Source organism: Pygoscelis adeliae, unplaced genomic scaffold, assembly GCF_000699105.1.
Source record: "Pygoscelis adeliae isolate BGI_AS28 unplaced genomic scaffold, ASM69910v1 Scaffold179, whole genome shotgun sequence".
NCBI lineage: Eukaryota > Metazoa > Chordata > Aves > Sphenisciformes > Spheniscidae > Pygoscelis > Pygoscelis adeliae.
The window spans coordinates 2,326,735-2,332,509 of record NW_008825612.1 but is presented as its reverse complement, the minus strand read 5'-3'; positions in this window follow the sequence as shown (position 1 = coordinate 2,332,509).

The window sequence follows — 5,775 nt, the reverse complement described above, 5'->3', positions numbered from 1 at the left end:
CTATATTATCTGTTCCGTCAGTAGGGTCTAGCCTCAGTATTTTGACTGTACCGTCCCACCTGGGTGAATCTCAGCCCAGCTCTACCTCTCCCCACGAGGGAGGGAAGAGCTGTTACTTCAGTTGTACTGATGGGGAGATAGAAATCCAGATGTTTAAGAACCGGAGTTTTGGTCCCCAGTGGTTAACATCAGCTAATCTTGGGAGATAGTTACAGTTCAGGTTGCCTCTGAGTCAGGATTGAAAAATAAAGGATAACCCATCTTTCTCTTTGTGCTCCCTCATATTTTGCAAAAATACAAGCATTTGGAACATTTCAACCCCCGTTGTAGTCAGGGCCAGAGGAAAAACATCATTACCCTTTCAAATTACTGTTTTAGGCCAAAGCTTTAAAACTCCGAGTGAGCTGAGCAGCCCAGTGATTTTTCTTCTTGCAGCATCTTGTCATGTTGCAGCAAACAAAAATCCCGAAGTCGATTTGGTTTGTCTGGGAGAACAAACGCTTCAGAGTTTTCCCGGACCAGGGTGGAAGGTGGTAGCTAATACAAAACACATGATGAATGTTTCTCTCCCTATTAGCCTGCCTTCTTTCCCACAGCCCTTGAGGTTTGTCTTGCCTTTGCTAAAGGTGATAACTCAGCTGACAACCATTTGTTACAACTGGGAGCCATTTGCTTATGATAATTATGGCTACATAGACATGCAGGTTTGTACGCAAATGTGTATTTAGGTGTGGTGTTGAACTGGGGCCTCGAGTAACCTGGCATGGGACTGCTTGTGCTGCCGGTCTCAGTGCTTGTGCTGCTAGTCTCAGTGGGAGCTGCCAGGCACGGGATGCTCTGGAAATCCTGCCTGAATTATACAGGGATGTAAAAAGAATTTGCTTGAATTCCTTGAAAACACAACTGGTCTCACAAGTGCTGATTTTAAGAAATGCATTTGTATGCTATTTTTGGGGGTTTGTTTTTAGGTCAGTGAAATGTTTCCTTACCTTGAGTTATACAGAGGTTTTTCAAAAATCAGCTATTCCCTTTACTGATTAGACTGCAATAGTCCAGTAAATTTACCCAGAAATCTAATTTTAAGTTTATGGAAATTTGGATCCAAAGACAGCTTCAACAAACATTCTCCTGAATTTGTACACCATTTATTTAATTGCTAAAATGGTACCTTTTTGATACCCTGATTTATCCTCTTGAAGTGTCTTGTTGCGCACGGTGTTACCAGACCCAAAGGTTTGGAAAGCATGAGGTTGGCCCTAAAATCACGACACCAGCTTTGAGATAAAATGCTTATATACAGTTAGATAGATAAATGTGATATACCCATATTTATATGTATTCTGGTTTGGAGACCTTCAGCACCTCCAAATTTATTTATTTATTTTTAAACCAGGAACTTAAGAGTGAAGTTGAGCAGGAAGCTGTGGCCATAACCCCCCTGCCTACTTCCCTTCTCTCGCCAGCTACTAAATATTGCGAAGCTCATAAATTGTGAAAGTTGGCAAATCAGAACATTGCTTAAGTTTTAGACTGAGACCGGGGGCCAGGAGATTTCAGTCCTGTATTACCTGGAATGTATCAGTACTGACAGATTCGCTGGGATTCGGTTTCTACCACCTATAAAGTGGGATTCTCAAATTATGTCATGCCAGCCTAGTTGCCTTTGATGACATGATACGCCATTTGGAAAGGGAAGAGCCATTAGATGAGACACAACTTGGCATCCACCAGCCTTTTGATGCTGTTCCATGCCCTCTTGAACTGAGGAAATGCGATCTGGGCAAAGCCCACGTAGAATGGGTGGGAAATTGTTCTGAAACAGTGATTATCTTGTGGTTCCAAGCCAAAATACCACTATCTCTTGAGCAAGGGTTTCTACTCAGCACAGTGCTAGTCAGTATTTTCAGGAACATCTTGGATATTGGAAGAATGTGTGTTTATTAAATACAGAAAATACACCAAGGTGAGAAAAACCGGAAGACAAGCTGGTGATTCTGTATGAGTTAAACAGGGTGGAGACCTGGGTCCTGAAACACGGACTGTGGTGTCTGTAATGGAAGCAGAGCTTGCCAGGCAGGAGGCACTTCTTCCACTGGACCTGGCTCTGGTAAAACCTAAGCAGGAGTATTAGTATGGCTCTCCTATTGCCTTCCAGTCTTGTAAGTCTATGTTAATAGTAGATGCTTATTTCACAGGGATATTTAATTTATTATGGCTTGTAAAAAGATCCTAAGAACTGAGAATAGTTAAGAAAATATGCTCTAAACTGTACTTTAATCTGAGGGGTTAATCCTTCAGTCCATCGGCAAATGACTACTCCTTGTTCGTGTGAACATCGTTCACCTGAACAAGTCTTGATTCTCTAACCTAACCTGTAAAGATTCAGTTCTTTTGGGGGGGAATTTAGAAGGAACAGGAGCACTTCTGAGCCATGCGTATGTTAGCAATACTTGCCGCCATTACTGGGTAACAAACATAAACCAGGAGCAACTGGTCAAGTAGTCTCATTTGCTGGGACTGACATTTCCAAAGGAACGGGATGAAGCTCTCCTGGCTTGATACTCAGGTTAGCCCTGCCTTTGGTTTGCACAAAAAAAACCCCCAGTAGCTATAAGGAGCTATTCCTAGAAGCTAAGTCCAGGAGGGGTTTACTGAGACTGCCAGCACCAATGCCATGCATAGCAGGAGGTGCCAAATGTCCGCCTGGCACCCCTCCCCCAGGCCAGTAAATTGTCGGCGTTGCCCTGGCCGAGCCTAGGGAGGGCTGGCTGCCACGGCCTGTTCTCCGTCCTGGGACCAGGCATCCTGCAGCGCTGCCGGCCAGTGCAAGGCGACCGTGCCCGGTATGCGTAGCATGCCCCGTGCTCCCGGGAGTGCTTCCAGGCAGGCTGGGCTCTTCTTGATAAAGCGATACCTGGAAATAGGCTGCTATCAGCAGCCTGCTTCCAGGTACCGTTGTTTTTGGGAGTCTTGGGTCCCACCTCCCTCGTATCGCAGAGGTTTTCAGGGCTGAGGGACTATGGGGAAGATGGCAAATGAGAGCAGCCCCTAAACACCCCCCTCGGAATTTTTTGGGGGGGTCCTGAGGGGTCCCAAGCAAAAGAAGCCGTGGGGAAGATGCCGTGGGGGCTCAGCTGAAGCACCTCAGTGCTCGCTGACCTGGAGGCTGGACCTGCTGTGGTCCTTCACCCAGCCCTCGTCCTTGTGTGCCTTATTTCTCTGGCGTGGTGTTGGCTGCTTTCTTGCCAAATCTGGAGGTGACCAAGCCCTACAGGGGATATAAGAAGCAGAAACGCCACAAACAATCAATTTTGAAGTTCTGGGAAGAACATTATTGCATTGATAGGCAAGAGGCGGAGAAGGGCTATAGTAGCCTTCAGGAAGCTAATGTCATTCCCTACATAGGTGTGTTTGTTATGTGCGTAAATCCCTCCACATGCAGATGATATCACGCCCCTAGAGTTTGCAGCTCTCTTACTGATATTGCTCAAGCCTGCTTCTCCTCCAAGCACGGCACTAATAGGGCAGTTAACCCCTGCTGCCTCTGCTGCTGTTCTGCCACAAGCTCAGAGCAAGGGGACGACACGCTCTTGCGCTGTTTAGCAGCAGGCCAGGAATCTGCACCCGCCTAGGGACCTTAAGCCTCAGCCTGGTTCACTCGTTGAGTTTTGGGACCGGGCTTTGTTATATGTCGCCTGCAATAGGGAGCAGAGGCTGCCTCTTCTGCAACTTCATAGTGAACCTCAAAGTAATTTTCTTTGTTTGAGAGTCTTAATCTGGTCAGTGCTCACTTCCACCCGCATGCACATAACACAACAGATAATGTTTTTTTAACACAGGCAACCTATATATTTGTATGTCCTTTGCAAATGTGCTTGGGCTGGTATAGAAAGTGTTGCCTTCCAGAACCGCCTTCTCATTCCCCTGCCTGCCCTTGTTTGCTTAGGCAGCAGTAAATAGCAAAATCCCCAGCATCTTCCTGCGACATGGGTAGGCTCTTAGTTGTCATTTGTTCTTGATTTATTATTTTAAGAAACCACTGGCTTAGGACGTGCAAGAGGATGCACAGCTCAGGCTCTGGACTAACCCATCCTCACCTCCCGTGAGCATCTCTCTCCCTCAGCTCCTCAGACTTGGTGGGAGATGAGTCAAACCTTTCTCAAATTGCCTTGATCTGGAAGTGGGTAGCTTTGGAGTCCTTCAGGGCCCGCGCGTGCATCACTCTGATGGGGTGATTCAGGCAGGAGCGGTTTCTCTGGAGCCCGAGTGTTTACAGGCTCAGTGATCCCAGTCCAGGGCCAGTCTATTTATCGACAGGGCTTTCCTGGAGGCTTATGTTGCTATCGGTCAGCATCAGAAGGGTGGCTGTAAACATAGTAAATAAATGAATGAAGCAAGCTCAGCTTTGGTGTAAGCAGCAAGTCCTCCTGCTGCTGTCAGGGGGCATTGCATCAGAGCCGGATTGGGCTCCTGGGGAGGCAGCATGAGCCAGTGGGCAAAGCAACAGGGGGAGTCAGAGACCTGGCTTTGCAAACTGCCTCTGCCACCCACTGCCAGGATCGCCCTGGGCAAACCACCTCTTCTCGCTGCGCCCCTCTCCCCTCCCAGCTTGGATTGTTTTTATTTCCGTATACTGTAAGCTCCTCAGGGGAGGGGCTGCGTTTTACAGCTGCAAGCGGTGTAAGGGACACCACTAACACCGAAATAATTGGCTGTCAGTTTGCAGAGTAGAAAAGAAAATGGTGCGGTGTAACATTCTGGAGTCCTTTTGGGTAATAGAAGATCTATTGAAAAGCACTTTGGCTGCAACAACAAAGCTTATTGATTAGCCCAAAGTATTCCAAACCGGGTCTTTCTGCCCGAGAAGTAGCAGGATGAAGAATTAAAGTACTTACACAAGAGAATATTGTACATGAGTTATTGAGTAACCATCAGCTCTACTCCAGCACTGCTCAGTTCCTCTGGACTGTGTGCAACTTCTGAACATTTTATCTTTTTCCTTCGGCTATTGCAGGCATGTGCCAGCTTCTGCAGCATATAAACTAGGTGCTATTTTTATGAATCTGGCTTTAATGTAGTAGATTTTTCACACGTGTGTTGTTTTTTTATTATTGGTCTCATTCCTGAACTTTCTGGCACCTCTAAGTGTAAAGTCAGTTATGTGCACATTGTTTGGCAGATGAATGCCTATTTCTGGGAATCATTTTCCTTCTAAAATGTACTTTTATACTAAAAATGTGATCTGTATCCATAACCGAGATATACTGTCCTAATGCTCCAGCCCAAAGATTTCTGCAGCCAGAGGTCACCACAACGGGTGATGCAGCCCTGTAAGGAGACCTCCACTTTCCAAGCCGTGAGCATTTATATTGAGATCTTGTTTTACTGACCCAAACTCTGCCTCTTGGAGCAGGAAAATTCCCTTCTGGTCTGGCACCGGGGAAAATCCAGCCAGAAACAGAGAATAAAAAGCGCTGTCTTCCAACGTTGCCTCCCTTCCCAGCTCATCTCCCTGCTAGATCAAGAGCAACCGCCCGTCTCACTGAGCCTCCCTACTATCAGCTTTATCCCAGCTACTGCCTTGGCAGCCCCCGGTCCTCCCTCCAGCATCTCCAGGCTCCGTGTGAAAGGCGGGGGCTCGGGGAGCCAGCTGCCCACCCTTCTGAAGGTGCTGTCCCCCTTTTCTCCATCTGCACACAAGCTGCCAGGGAAGAAGTAACCGTGGCTGTGTGTGGTTTTCTCACCCAGGGTGACCTGGAACACATCTGCAAAGCC